At 39.4% G+C, this 16,690-nt stretch overlaps 1 non-coding gene across 1 annotated transcript; it reads left to right on the forward strand.

Moving 5' to 3' along the window:
- Window positions 1–13,600: 13,600 nt before the first annotated feature.
- Window positions 13,601–13,704, forward strand: LOC128045841 (U6 spliceosomal RNA). The gene has a single exon (XR_008199176.1). It is a non-coding gene; the product is annotated as a U6 spliceosomal RNA (small nuclear RNA).
- Window positions 13,705–16,690: the final 2,986 nt, after the last annotated feature.

A 16,690-nucleotide genomic window follows, 5' to 3' on the forward strand; every position in this document is an offset into this window, starting at 1 on the left:
CATACCAGAGGAGTCAAGACCTGGCTGGAGCCATACCCCCTGGGTTTGCAAACTCAAGGAGTTGAGCCAGCAGCTGGTGGGGGCAGGAGGGTTTGGAGGACACTCTACTTGGAAGGTCCTCACGTTTCAGAGCAGGCTAATAGCAGAGGAGTAGAGGAGACATCCAAGATTAAACAGAAGAGGGTTTCAGCAGGCGCAGTGCAGGATGGCAGTTCCCTCTTCAACTGTGATGCTACAAGGAGTCTTAGCTGGGTTGACAGCAGAGACTCCAGTTGTGATAGGGAAACTGACGAATGCAAAGAAGGGTCTGTGCAGGGGAGGGTACTGAAGTTTTGGGGCAACACACCAGAATATGGAGGGGAAAGAAAACTAATGATATTGAGTACCTACTCTGTACCAGGTACTATACCAGGTGCTTTACATAAATGATTATATTAATCTTCTCCATAAAGGCTGTAAAAGATATGTTATTTCAAAAAACTGGAGCTCAGAGAAGTAGTTACTGGCCTTGAAACTATAGCTAGTGATAAAAGAGCTGGGGTTCAAGCTTAAGTCTTTCAAAGGTATAGACTACATCCCTACCTCTACCTCTCCTGCACATATGGACCCAGCTAGACGATCTGGAACACAACATTTAGGTCACATGTGTGGCAAACATGACTTAGACAGTCACATACCATGGAGATAGCATGATTGTTCTTCCTGTCTTTATCCTTTTTTCCTTCATTCAATCAATCAACAAATATGTGATTTCATAGAAGAATGAGCCTAGTCTGTGGAGTCAAACAACTTGGCTCCATATCATGCCTCCAGCATTTACTCAGCCATGAGACTTCTCAGTTTTCATATCTTAACATAAGGGTAATAATTCTGCCAGTTCATACGTTGATGTATGTCAGTCTTTTAGAATAGTGCTTAAAACATGAGTACTTACTAGGTTTACCTGCTGTTTTCATTATTGTTTAAATGTTCCCTTATGATATCAGGCAATTGTATTGTTTGCCCAGTCCATTCATTCTCCCACTCTTGTAGATAACTGCTTCATACCTTTTCCTCTCTACAGATCTCTTCTTCATCCTTACTTTCAGCTGTAGATCTTGCTTACTATTTAAATGGGATAAATAAGATTGTCCAGAAATGAACTTCCATGGAAGCACATAAACACATGTATTCATCTTTCATCATCTGTGCCCACAAATTTTGCTTTCCCTCCAATTATATTAAATGAACTATTCATGCTGTTATATAAGATCAGTTCTCCAGGTGGACACTAGACCCCATCTTTTGTTTACTCAAGAACACAGTTCCAGCAATTCTATCCTGTATCTTGCACAATAACAATTTTCTTCTCTACACTAGACCATTCTCAATAGCAAATAAATATGCTGTTATTTTGCCCATCTTAAAATCTCTTGATCCAATTTCCAGCTCCAACTAACCATCCCATTTCTCTGCTCTCCTTACAGTAAAACTCAAAAGGATTATAATTTCTGTCCTTAACCTCTCTTCTCCCATTCTTTTTTAAACATACTGGTTGCTGCTGCTGCTAAGTCACTTCAGTCGTGTCCGACTCTGTGCGACCCGATAGACATCAGCCCACCAGGCTCCCCCGCCCCTGGGACTCTCCAGGCAAGCATACTTATTAGGCTTTTAAAATTTCCTCCATGCCACAGAAATTGCTCTTGTCAAGATCCTTGCTAAATTCACCAGTTTTCAATACTATTTTACTTAGTCAATCCCCGTAATTTGTTGCAGTTGATCACTTCCTTCTCTTGGAAACATGTTCTTCCTTGGCTTTCCCACACCAAGTTTTCAAGGTTTTCCTCTAACCTCGCAGGCCACTTTGCAACATCCTTTATTGTTTTTTCCTCAATATCCAAACTCTTGAGAGCACCCCAGGTGCAATCCTTGCATCTGTTTCTTCTCTCACCAGTTGACTCTTGAACTGCATGGGTCCACTTATACACAAATTTTTTTCAATAAAAATACTGGAAAATTTTTGGAAGAATTGTGACAGTTTGAAGAAACTCACAAGTCATTAAGCTAGAAATACAGAAAAAAATTAGGCATGTCATGAATGCATAAAATATATGTAAATACTAGTCTATCTTTACACAGACATAAGTGATATTTTATTTATTTATTTTTGGTTGTGCTGGGCTTTTGTTGCTACACGCAGGTTTTCTCAAGTTACAAAAAGCAAGGGTTACTCTTTGTTGCAGTGCCCAGGCTTCTCGTTGAGGGGGCTTCTCTTGTGGCAGAGCACAGACTCTAGGCATATGGGCTTCAGTAGTTGCAATACATGGGCTCATCAGTTACACCACACAGGCTTTAGTTGCCAAGGCATGTGGAATCTTCCCAGACCAAAGATCAAACCCGTGTCTCCTGCACTGGCAGGCAGATTCTCATCCACTGTACCACCCAGGAAATCCAAGAAGAGTGATAGTTAATGTAAAATTAATAGTGTTAGTTTTCTTACTGTTCCATAACTTTGCTTTCAAAGAATTATATTACCATATAGTATGCCTCTTTCTTGTGGTTGGAGAAACTGCAGTATCAGCCTATTATCACAGGTAAGTGTGCATGTGTGTGTGTAAGTAACAATGTTTCCAGTATTATAATGACTGTAATAAGAATGCCATAAAATGTTTATAATGATTCATTCATTAGTGTATAGGCTAGGCTACCATGAAGTGCATGCTCAGTCTCTCTGTGTGTCTGACTCTTTTGTGACCCCATGGACTGTAGCCCACTAGGCTCCTCTATCCATGGGATTTCCCAGGCAAGAATACTAGAGTGGGTTGCCATTTCCTCCTGTAGGGAATTTTCCCGATCCAGGGATCAAACCCGAATCTCCTGTGGCTCCTGCATTGGCAGGCAGATTCTCTACCACTGAGCCACCTGGGAAACCCCAAAATCGATCGGTGTGGCCCAAAGGAAAAGGTCCCACCAAGACTTGAACTTGGATTGCTGGATTCAGATTCCAGAGTGCTCATCATTACACCATGGAACCATGGCTGACCATGAAGTAATCGTGTCAAAAACATTAGGCTACCATAGAGCAATCATATTGCTGCCTTGTTATCAATGCATGACTTGTTATACCGGTAAATAAAAATTAATTTATTTTCATATTATCTTTTCAATTTTGATGCCTAATGTTAGTAATTCATATAACATCTACAGTGTTTTGTATCACATAAGACTTTCCTGGTGGTCCAGTAGTTTAAGAATCCACCTTGCAATGCAGGGAACGTGGGTTTGATCCCTGATAGGGGAACTAATGGGCTTCCCTGGTGGCTCAGATAGTAAAGAATCCATCTGCAATGAGGGAGAGCTGAGTTCGTTCCCTGGGTTGGGAAGATTCCCCTGGAGGAGGGCATGGATCCCACTCCAGGATTCTTGCCTGGAGAATCACCATGGACAGAGGAGCCTGGCAGGGACGGAGGAGTCCATGATGTTGCAAAGAGTCAGAAATGACTCACTTTCACAGGGGAAGCAAGATCCCACATGCCTCAGGGCATCTAGAAAGAGAGCCCAAGCACTGAAACGACAACAACAAAAAAGGCAGTATTGATATAGGTACTGACATGATTCATCTTGTAAATAAATGGTGTAAACTTATGGTACCAATAAATACTGTATAGTACTGTAAATGTATTTTCTCTTATGATTTTCCTAATATTTTCTTTCCTCTAGCTTACTTTGAAAGTGTTAGTTGCTCAATCATGTCTGACTCTTTAACACCCCATGGACTGTAGCCTGCCAGGCTCCTCTGTCCATGGAATTCTTCAGGCAAGAATACTGGCGTTGGGTAGCTATTCCCTTCTCCAGGGGATATTCTCAACCCAGGGATCAAGGCCTTGTCTCCTGCAATGCAGGCGGGTTCTTTATTGTCTGAGTCACCAGGGAAGACCCAGCTTACTTTATTGCATATCACACATATGTTAATCAACTGTTCATGTTATTGGTAAGATTTCTAGTTAACAGTGGCCTCTTAGCAGTTCAGTTTTGGGGGAGTCAAAAGTTGTATACAGATTTCTGATTGTGCCCCTAACCCTTGTATTGTTCAGGAGTCCACTTATTCACTCCCTCAGTGATCTCATCAACTCATGGCTTTAGATGTAATCATACTTCACGAATCCCAAATTTCTATCTCCAGCTTTAGTTTTTCTCCTGAACTTCAGGTTGGTATAAACAACTGCCTATTTAATGTTTCCACTAACAGACATCTCAGATTTCACATGATCAAGACAACTTCTAATTTCCCCTGCAAACCTATATTACCCCTAGTCTTCCCCATTTCTGTTAATAACTCACATTTTCCCTATTGTTAGATTTAAATACCTTGCCTCTCTCTTATTTGCCCCATCTCACTCATCAGAAAATCTTGCCTGTACTTTCAAAATATTAATATATTCACAGCCCAACCACCTCCCTTGTCTGAGCCACTATCAACTCTCATCTGGATTATTGCATTAGCCTCCTAACAGGTTTCCATGTTTATGTATGCCTTGCTCCCTAAAGTCATTTTTCAATATAGCAACCAGGGTAATCTGGTTAAAGCAGAACATGGATTTTGTTTTCTCTCTGCTTAAAACCCTCTAATGGCTCTCAGCTCTCAGAATTAAATCTAAAGTCCTCATGACGACCTACAAGGTCCTATGTGATCCAGTTTCCCTATCGTTCCTACTACGCTCTCTCTCACTTGCTTCTTCTGTTCCACACTGACTCCCTTCCTGCTCTTCATACCTACCAGGCATGCTCCTGCTTTTGCACCAGCTCTTCTGTCTAAAGTGTTTTCCCCCCACACATATTCTTTTTACATATATATAATTTTATTTAATTTTTGGCAGTGCTGGGTCTTCATTGCTGTGTGAACTTCTCTCTAGTTGCAGAAAGCGGGGCTACTCTCTAGTGCGGGCTTCTTATGGTGGTGCTTCTCCTGTTGCAGAGCACAGGCCGTAGGGCACACAGGCTTCAGTAGTTGTGGCTCATGGGATCAACAGTTGTGGCTTCTGGGCTCTAGAGCACAGGCTTAATAGTTGTGGCGAATGGGCTTAGTTGCTCCTCAGATCTTCCAGACCAGGCATTAAACCCGTGTCTCTTGCATTGGCAGGCAGATTCTTTACCACTCAGCCAGCCCCCCGCCCAACCCCCACCGCCAACCATATATTCTTAACTCACTTTCTCTGCCCTTCAAATCTTAGCTCTGTCATCTTTCCAGTTAAACCCACCCACCCTGATTTGCTCATTTAAAACTAGAACCATTCTTGATCTGTCTTAGCCTGTTTTGTGTTTTTAATAGCATTTGTCACCCTATAACATGTGTGTAATGCATGTACTTACTATGTTTATTGTTTATAGCCTTTGTTCTCTCACTGGAATGTAAACTCCACAACAGCAGGACTTTTTTTCTCTTTTGTTCACTGATGAATCTCTTTCATTTATTACAATGTCTGGTACCTCTTAAGCACTAATGAAAAGTGTTAGCTGCTCAGTCGTGTCCAACTCTTTGCAACCGCATGGACTGTACCCCATCAGGCTCCTCTGTATATGAGATTTTCCAGGCAAGAATACTGGAGTGGGTTGCCATTCCCTTCTCTAGGGGAACTTCCTGACGCAAGAATCAAACCCAGGTCTCCTGCACTGCAGGCAGATTCTTTACCATCTGAGCCACCGGGGAAGCCCTAAAAAGTATCGAATAAGTATAGTCAAACACTGAAGTATTTACTCTTACTTAGAAAGTCCCACTGGGCTTATGTCTCAATACTAATGTATCAGATTTCAGTGAATGTTAACAGCTGTAAGTTGAATAGTACCAACGGAGGCCTCTATTTTTATTAAAATTCTTACCCTTATTACTTTTAGGCTTGAATTAATTTATTTCAAGCTTTAATCTTCTGGGTTAGGGCTAACTAATTTTTGAGATATTTGCTAGAAATAAAAGTTTAACAGTTAATCCTGCTAATGAATTTTTATTCAGGAGGCTTATGTATTACCATAATTCATTCATTTATAGAACAAATAAAGCTGTTTAAGTTGCGCTTTTAGAGGTGTCTTCATGATTCAGGCCCAAATGTATTGAAATTGAATACACAAATATATTTGGCAATTCTCTAACAGCTCAACTTCCCGATTCACTACTCCCTAGAATGCTACACAGAAATATGTTCAATTTATATTCCTGCTTAGTGTCAGAACATTCCTATTTCAGCAGCTGTGAGAAAGTTACAATGAAAAATTAATTCCATAAATTATTGATTCCTGGATTGAAAATGTAAAATTCAACTTGAAAGCATAGAATCAATAAGAAATATATATTTCATAAACCTTGCAATGCCATATTTCCACATTAGCTGCACAGTGACAACCTGTTATGAGACTGCAAGAAGAGTTTAATGTTCTCTGTGAGATGCCTCCATTTCTGAAGTAACAACAAAGCCTTTGAATCTATTTAGTGGCTTGAATGCTCTGATAGATCTAAAATAATGAATGTCCTTCAGTATTTTTCCCTTTTCATCAATTGCAAATATTGAACAGTCATTTTCTTTTGAGGCTCCACTGCATGTTCTTTGTGTTATCTGCTTCTTTTCTGATGTTCTGATCTTGATGTTGTTGCCCATGAAAAGGGAACATATATATATCTCCCCACCCCCAACACACAAAGGGAATTGTAGAGGTTGTTAGATGAAAGAAAACTGACTTTCACCAGTTTTTTCTTTGATATGAAAAACTGACATAGTACTATATTCTCAGACCCTGATGAGGTATAATTGTTATTTTTAAATGATTGGATTTAAACAATTTATTGTTTTGGAAACAACAGACTCAATTTAATGAAACTATCAGATGTTTTAAAAATACCTGGTTGTTTGGCTTCAAGAGCTTCTCTATTTCCAAATAAGTTTGAGTATGAATGTGTATGACTTAAATAATAAAAGCAAAACATTCAATTCTCTATTTAGGCACTAAGAAAAATATTTTTCATTCACCAACCTCACTGGTCCTATTAGTCTGCTTTGACTTAGATCTCTCCTGGTTCTCGGCTGTCTATCATATGGTGCTGTTGATTTAATGTGATTATTGAGCACAGGTGTAATTCAGTGGCGACTTAGGTTTAGATATTTTGACAGATTCTTATTTTTAGCCAGCCGTCCTCAGTCATAATATAAAAAAAGCTAAGATGAAAACTCAACACACGAGTAAACAGGTGAGTCTGACAACATAAAAATTCCTAAGTTTAATAATGAGCTGGATAAAGAAATTTCTGGTGTTTCCCAGGTGTCTCATGGGGTAAAGAATCTGCCTGCCAATGCAGGAGATTCAGGAGACTCGGGTTTGATCCCTGGGTTGGCCAGATACCTTGGAGCAGGAAATGGCAACCCACTCTAGTATTCTTGCCTCGGAAATCCCACGGACAAAGGAGCCTGGCAGGCTGCAGTCTATAGGGCCACAAAGCAGTCAGACACTTAGCAACTAAATGACAACAACAACAAGAAATTCCTATCTAGGCCTCCCTTCAAAGCCAAGTTTTAACATGTAAGTCAGATACTGTCTGAAAAAGGATAAAAGAATTGCAATATCTGTCTCTTTGCCCTTCGGATCAGGGGTCTGCACCAACTAGAAAATACTGTGGTTATCACTTTACCTGGTAGGCCCCATTATTTGAGGAAGCCGGAATTGTATTAATCACCTCTTTCTCTCTCCCTCCTTCTACCTTCATTATCTTCTGTTGTTCTACATCACAGAGAGATGAGCTCCAAGAAAAAAGCTGAATGGGAAGAGGGAGTGAACTGCATGTTGAGAAATGTAGTGTCCCAACCTAGTATAGCATTGTAGGTAGCGGCAGAGAGAGGATGAACCTAAGAGAAGTCAGGCTGAGAATACTGTAATTTTTCATGTGCTTGCTCCATCATTTCAGAGTAACATGATCAAACAGTGGGGTAGGAAAAGTCACTAGAGCAAAACAGCAGTAGGTGAATGCCGAGGAGACATGGAAATTGAAATAAGAAATGGCATACATACAAGTGGGTAGGGACCAAGACTAAGAGAAATATACATATTTTGTCTGCTGATAATCACTAAGTCTAAGGACTTTTACTTATGAGTAGACAAAAAAATCAACATGGAGCCTATGGCAAAATATTTCAGAATAAGGGAAAGGAAATGGCACCATAAAGACTCAGAGGAAAAGCATGATCCAAAAGAAAACTTTAAGAGACAACTTGCATCCTGAAAGTACAAAAAACCATACTAGTTCTGTAAATATGTAACCAGAGTATGAGAAGAAAGAAATAAGCAACAGGCTGAAATGGAAAGTCAATAGAAAGTTATGAATAAAATATGGGAAGATTGGACTGCTACAAAAAATATGCAACCACAGAATTAAAAACCACCTTGGCAATAAAGAAAGACTTGATTCTGGGGAGAAGAAGAAGGTGGGACGAACTGAGAAAATACCATTGAAACATATACTTTACCATGTGTAAAATAGGCAGCTAATGGGAAGTTGCTATATAACACAGGGATATTGGGCTGGTGCTCTGTGATGACCAAGAGTGGTGGGATGGCAAGGGAGGGAGGCTTCAGAGGTGGGGGACATATGTATACTTATGACTGATTTTCATTGTTGTATGGCATAAATCAACAATGTAAAGCGATTATCCTCCCATTAAAAATTTAAAAAGACTTGATTTTGGTGGAATATTTAATAAACAATGAGGATTATTTGAAATAATAGAAAGGTCAGAGATAGGTGATACACATAAAGGCAAGAAAAGAGAGAGAAGATAATTGGTATTCACGAAAAAGAAACCAAACAAATGGGAGAAAAATCAAATGTCTGATGGGAAGAACGGTTTCCTGATGAGAAAAAAAGCCCATTGATGCAGAGAGGAATAGCAATGTTTTTGCAAAAATAAATGACAGATACCTACATCTAGACATGGCCTGACAACGATTTTTAAATTACAGTGCTATAGAATAAGCAGTTCAGACATCTGTGAAGGAAACAAAAGATGATACCTAGAAAGAACAAAAAATCACCTTAGCCTTGCCCTTCTCTGCTGCTGCACCAAGTTAATTACTACATGCTATTTTTCTGTCAACTGAGGGATAAGAAGGACTGACAACAGGTACTAGACAAGTTAAATGAAGATAAATCTAAAGAATTATAAATATTGGCCACACAAGGCTAAACATAAATGTAATGCAATTCACTTCTGCACGACTTAACATCCTTTCCACTTCTTGTCCCCCAAGGCTCAACACGTGCTCTGCTTCCCAGCCCAAGCAACTCTGTTAAGGGCTCTCACCATTCCCTCAATAGTAAGCCCTGATTGCTCCAACTGCATTCGGTCTCCTGACAACACCAGCTGGCTCAGCCTTCTCAGGCCAGCTTTGTCATGGGCTCTGTCATACATGCTGCAGTGGGAGCTGTAAGGCCCAGTGGTATCCACGTAGGCATTGGATGCTCCAGTAGCTGCCAGTAGGGGCCCTGTCACAATCTAGAACTGAGGGGTAGTTAACCCCCACTGAGCATATTTTGAGCAATGGGAGAAAAGAGAGGAGTGAGCGCATAAATTGCTCACTCTTCTTCCCTGATTGTTCCAATCTTCAGAACTTCCCTTAGCCTCTCCAAAGTTGTCCTGTGTAACCGAGAAGCCAGCTGTTTCTCATAAAGCTGAGCACAATTTGCCACCCTCTGGTTGCTTCCTTCTCTGTTTTACTTTTTCCCTCATTATTGCTTACCTGGGATTGAACCCTCCAACAGAACATTAATTCCCCAAGCTTTGCCTTAGCTTCTGTTTTCTGGGGAGCTGAGCTAAAACAAGTCAAAATACTCTTAAAAGGAAAGATATGTAAAAATTCTGAATGATAATCAGGATCTAAACATTCAAAATATCTCTATATCAGAGAAAGAAGAAAAGGACATAACAGAGGAGAGTGATGGAGAGAGAGGTGTACTAATTCCTTATCTTAAATAGGGGAAACTAAAGAAGTGGACTTACACATTTGATTCTTATAAATTGGAGAAATAGAAGTCCAAGAGTATTTTAGGGAAAATAACGTTAACTGATTGGAGAATTAAAAATAGAATATTGAGGGACTTCCCTGGTGGTCCAGTGGCTAAGATTCCCTACTCCCAGTGCAGGGAGGCTGAGTTTGATCACTGGGTGGGGAACTAGATCCCACATGCCACAACTAAGAGTTTGCATGTTGCAACTAAATATCCTACATGCTGCAGTGAAGACCTGGTGCAACCAAAATAAATAATTAAAAGTATTAAAAACAAACAGAATGGTGACTTTTCAAAAACTAGAGAAAAACAAATAAAATCTGATCTTATAGAGAAAAAGACAAAAAAAAAAAAAAAAAACAACAAGAAGGAACCATAAACCATACTAATCTAAAACAAAATGACAAAAGTAATACATTTAAATCTTTTAAATGATGTTTAAGGTATTTAAATAAGAATAAAAATATACATTAGCAAAGACTAAAGAGAATTGTAGAGGGCACGATAACCATATTTGCGAATCTGGACACAAAGGGAATGATAACTAACCTAATAAATTCAAGAAAGCTAAAAACTAGGCCAGCAATGGGGAGAGTCAAAAAGTGACTCAGAAATCCCCAAGGCTCAGGAATTTGTCCCAGAGGTTCTGGTGTACTAGAGGTATGACAGAAATTCAGAAAAAATTTTAAAAGTCTGTTTAAGAAGCATTTAGAACCTAAGATGCCCTCCTCGCATCCAGGTGACTCTACCTCCCTCACTTCAGCAGAGCCAAGGCTCTTTCTCTGGACAGGGTAACGTGAAGGTCTCTGACCAGGACACTACAGGTGAGGTTGGAAGTGGAGTTTGCCGAAAATAGGATAAGAGAAAATTTACACCTGGAAAGTGAGACCCCAGCCCTTCTACAGTCACATCTTAGAATATTCATATCAAAAGTCATTTCCTCCAGGCAGGAGATAGGAAAATTGCTCTATGAGGAGTTGAACCAGGTTGGGTGAAAAGACCTCAAGATGCTGACACTGGTGTTTCACAACAATTGAGCCCCATCGCTGATCCCACAGAGAGGCTTGCTGTCATCAGCAACCCCACTCACTCACACATGGTTTTCAGAAAAGCTTCTGAGTCTCTAAAGTATGAGCAAACAGCCCAGGAACCTCTCTAATGTGAAAAATAGAGACTGAAACAGATATATAGAAAAAAGAAAATTTGGAGAAACTCATTGTGCAGAGAGTAATAGAGATGCAGACGTAGGGAATGGACATAGTGACACAGTGGGGGAACAGGAGGGTGGAACGGATTTAGAGACTGGCATTGACAGATATACACTTCCTTGTATAAAACAGATAGCTAGTGGGGACATGCTGATAAGCACAGGAAACTCAGCTTGGGGCTCTGTGATGACCTAGATGGGTGGAATCGGGCGGGGGGAGGGCGGTGTCAAGAGGGAGGGGATATATGCATACACATAGCTGATTCACTTCATTGTATAGCAGAAACTAGCACAACATTGTAAAGCAATTATATTCCAGGAAAAAGATAATTTATATCTTCAGATAGGTAGGGAAAATGTTACATCCAAAGATTCAGAACAAAATACTATTAGGAAGAGAAATTTCAAAGAACAAAATAAAAAATATAGTATTATAGCAATAATGAAAAATGAAAAGTTGAATGGAAGGACTGGGAGATAAACAAGGAAATATCTCAAGAAGTAAAGCACAAACATAGAGAGATTAATATGAAGAAAAAGGTATTTAATGTTCTCATGTCTGTAAGTTCCAAAAACACAGAACAGAAAAAACAGAGGAGGAAGAAACTGTCAACTAATTTAGAAACTTTTTCTAGAACTGAAGGATGTGAGTTTCCAAATTGAAAAGGCTCACCAAATGCTTAGGGCAGTATTAATATATAGATTAAAATATACCCACATCGAGCACAGGAACATACTATTCTACAACACTGAGAACAAAGAGAGAATCCTAAACTTCTCCAGACTACTTATAAAGAATCAAGAACTAGAATAGCATCAGACTTCTCAACAAGAGCAACAGTTATAACTCCAGAGGGGGGAAAAAAAAGCCAAATGGAAGGAAAAGTAATAATATTACTAACTTACTTAGCAGTAAGTAGTTTTTTTCATAATTATAATAATGTAAATTATAAATTCTGATACAACTAAAATTACTATGCAACTATGTTGGGTAATAGGTGTGGGTAAATGAGAACCAAATTCTCATTTTCTGGAGTGAGACAATAAATAATATCTGAAATTTTAAAGTCAATTTGTAACATAACAATTCTGTCATAGCTGGGATGGGGTGGAGTGGGGGTGGTTCATGTTATTTGGGGAAATAGAAGCAAACAAGTAATAGCGTACCTTCCCTGGTGGCTCAGATGGTAAGGAATTTGGCTGCAATGCAGGAGACCCAGGTTTGACCCCTGGGTCAGAAAAGTCCCCTGGAGAAGGAAATGGCAACCCACTCCAGTATTCTTGCTGGAGAATCCCATGGACAGATGGACCTGGCAGGCTACAGTCCATGGGGGTGCAAAGAATCGGGACAGGACTGAGTGACTAAGACACACACGATTGAAAGTGGTTGCTATAGGCAGTGGGATTTGGGAAGGAGGAGAGCAGGGGACTGATTGTTTTTTACTAAAATTTGCAGAACCATTTCACTCTTCAAATGCATACATAACTTTGATGAAAATAACTGAAATGAATAGGTTCTTTTCCTAATTCTAAGCTTTTAAACTCATTTGACTTGTTTTGAGTATATAAAATTTTAATGATAATATTAAAGGCTATCTATCTTTTATTTATTTATTTTTCTTTTTTTTTCATCTATCTTTTAAAGACACAATGAGATCCAGTTTTTATGTTTCACTCACAATATCTACAATCATTACAAAAATTGTTAGGAAAAATAATTCCTATTTTTTTCAGTATTTTTAGTGAAAATTTATTATTTGAGTAATTAATATATATTTAATGTAAAAAACAGAAAGAAATCAGCAACAAATCCCCAAATCCTACAACCAATGTGTTTAACTACAAACAATGTGTTAACATATTTCTTTTTAGTTGTGTATTCAAATGTAGTACATCAATTAGGTTTGTGTTTGCCTGCATGTAAGAGAAAATTCAAATGAACAGTAGTTAGAAATACTGTTTGACATACAAAGTTCTCTTCCCTTATGTAATAGCAATCTCGAGCTAGGTAGTCCAGGGTTACTATAGTGTTTTCACGAGGTATTCATATACCTGGGTTACAACTCTGCCATCTCTAGGGTGTGGCCCTCATCCTCCTAGTACAAAAAAGGGCTGATAGAACACATTTGTGCATGTTTGCTTGGGCTGTGCCCTTGCATGCCAAGTTGCTTCAGTTGTGTCTGACTCTTCGTGACCCTATAGATTGTAGCCTGCCAGGCTTTTCTCTCCATTGGATTCTCTGGGCAAGAATACTGGGATGGGTTGCCATGCCCTCCTCCAGGGAATCCTCTCAACCCAGGGATCGAACTTGCGTCTCTTAATGACTTCTGCTTTGGCAGGAGGGTTCTTTACCACTAGCATCATCTGGGAATCCCAGCTTGGGCTGCACATGAACTAAGTTGGAATGAAACAGAGAAGGTTAGCATGGCCCCTGCACAAGAATAACATGCAAATTCATGAAGTGTTCCATATTTTTAGAAAAGAAAAATAATATGTTTGTGCTCTGGAAAGGAAGAGAAGGAATGCCCATCTACTTTAGAGAAAATTTCAAGGCAAGAAGAAAAGGACAGCCCGTCCACTTTAAAGAGATTTTCAGGAAGTATCACTCGACACTTTTATTTATACTTCATTGGTCAGAACCTTGTCACATGGTTCAGGGAAATCTAATCTTCATTCTGAGTAGCCAAGTGCCCAGCTACAAAATTCAGGATTCCGTTGGGGAGGAAAAGAAAACTAGAATGTAGGATAGGATATTTTCAGTTAAACTGGCCAGGACGGTGCAGAGAAACAGAACCAATAGGACCATATATCAAAGAGATTTATTTAAGGAATTGGTGCACAGGATTATGGGGCTGGCAAGTCTAAAATTTGTAGGGCCTGATGGAAATTCAGGTAGGAGTTGATGTTTCAATATTAACACAGAACTTCTTCTTCAGGAAATCTGTTTGTGTTCTTAAGACCTTAAACTGATTGGTGAGGTCTACTCACATTATTGAAGATAATATCTACTTAATGCCAAGTGGTTGTAGAGATTATATACACCTATAAAATACCTTCACAGCAACACCTAGATTAGTGTTTGATTAAATAATTGGGTACCAGATTCCAACCAAATTGATACATAAGACTATCACAGCAGCGTTTTTCATAAATACATATACATACATATTAATATCCAACCTCTTCATTTATTGTGAGCATTCCCCAAATCATCAAATATTCTTATTGAACATGACACTTAATAAAGTAGCTTAGTACCCCAACATATCAGAATAACTTATCCATTACTATGATTTAGGACTTCAAAATATTATATACATGTATGTACTTATTTTTAACCATTTCTGATTGTTCATTACATTTCTCAAAGTGAGATACTGATTCAACAATTACGAAGTTCAACATGTATGAATGCAGTGCCAGTCTCACTGTACTCTAGACATTAGGTTTCATAATTTCATCTTTACAATTAAATAGATGAATATATATTTTTATACCTCTATACTAACTAGTATTATTTCATCCAAAGATAGGCACAATAAGGACAGAAATGGTATGGACCTAACAGAAGCAGAAGATATTAAGGAGAGGTGGCAAGAATACACAGAAGAACTATATAAAAAAGATCTTCATGACCCAGATAATCACGATGGTGTGATCACTCACCTAGAGCCAGACATCCTGGAATGCGAAGTCAAGTGGGCCTTAGGAAGCATCACTACCAACAAAGCTAGTGGAGGTGATGGAATTCCAGTTGAGCTATTTCAAATCCTAAAAGATGCTGTGAGAGGGTTGCACTCAATATGCCAGCAAATTTGGGAAACTCAGCAGTGGTCACACACTGGAAAAGGTCAGTTTTCATTTTGATCCCAAAGAAAGGCAATGCCAAAGAATGCTCAATCTACTGCACAATTGCACTCATCTCACACGCTTGCAAAGTAATATTCAAATTCTCCAAGTCAGGCTTCAAGAGTATGTGAACGGTGAACTTCCAGATGTTCAAGATGGATTTAGAGAAGGCAGAGGACTCAGAGATCAAATTGCCAACATCCACTGGATCATTGAAAAAGCAAGAGAATTCCAGAAAAACATCTGCTTTTGCTTTATTGACTATGCCAAAGCCTTTGACTATGTGGATCACAACAAACTGTGGAAAATTCTGAAAGAGATGGGAATACCAGACCACCTGACCTGCCTCTTGAGAAATCTGTATGCAGGACAGGAAGCAACAGTTATAACTGAACCTGGAACAACAGACTGGTTCCAAATTGGTAAAGGCTGTATATTGTCACTGTGCTTATTTAACTTATATGCAGAGTACATCATGAGAAATGCTGGGCTGGATGAAGCACAAACTGTAATCAAGATTGCCAGGAAAAATATCAATAACCTCAGATATGCAGATGACACCACCCTTATAGCAGAAAGTGAAGAAAAACAGAGGCTCTTGGTGAAAATGAAAGAGGAGAAGGAAAAAGTTGGCTTAAAACTCAACATTCAGAAAACTAAGATCATGGCTTCTGACCCATCACTTCATGCAAATAGATGGGGAAACAGTGGAAATTGTGACAGACTTTATTTTGGGGGGCTCCAAAATCACTAAAGATGGTGATTGCAGCCATGAAATTAAAAGACGCTTGCTCCTTGGAAGAAAAGTTATGACCAACCTAGACAGCACATTAAAAAGCAGAGACATTACTTTGCCAACAAAGGTCTGTTTAGTCAAAGCTATGGTTTTTCCAGTATTCATGTATGGATGTGAGAGTTGGACTATAAAGAAAACTAAGCACCAAAGAATTGATGGTTTTGAACTGTGATGTTGGAGAAGATACTTGAGAGTCCCTTGGATTGCAAGGAGATCCAACCAGTCCATCCTAAAGGAAAGCAGTCCTGAATATTCATTGGAAGGACTGATGTTGAAGCTGAAACTCCAATACTTTGGCCACCTGATGCGAAGAACTGACTCATTGGAAAATACCTGATGCTGGGCAAGATCGAAGGCAGGAGGAGAAGGGGGCGACAGACGATGAGATGGTTGGATGGCATCACTGACTTGATGGACATGAGTTTGAGCAAGCTGTGGGATTTGGTGATGGACAGGGAAGCCTGGCATGTTGCAGGTCACAAAGAGTCAGACATGACTGAGCTGAACTTAACTGAACTAACTAGTATGTAATTCTTTGGAAGGAAAGTTATGACCAACCTAGACAGCGTATTAAAAAGCGAGATATTACTTTTCCAACAAACGTCTGTTTAGTCAAGGCTATGGTTTTTCCAGTGGTCATGTATGGATGTGAGAGTTGGAGTGTGAAGAAAGCTGAGTGCTGAAGAATTGATGCTTTTGAACTGTGGTGTTGGAGAAGACTCTTGAGAGTCCTTGCACTGCAAGGAAATCCAAACAGTCCATCCTAAAGGAGACCAGTCCTGGGTGTTCATTGGAAGGACTGATGATGAAGCTGAAA

Source organism: Budorcas taxicolor, chromosome 3, assembly GCF_023091745.1.
Source record: "Budorcas taxicolor isolate Tak-1 chromosome 3, Takin1.1, whole genome shotgun sequence".
Classification (NCBI taxonomy): Eukaryota; Metazoa; Chordata; class Mammalia; order Artiodactyla; family Bovidae; genus Budorcas; species Budorcas taxicolor.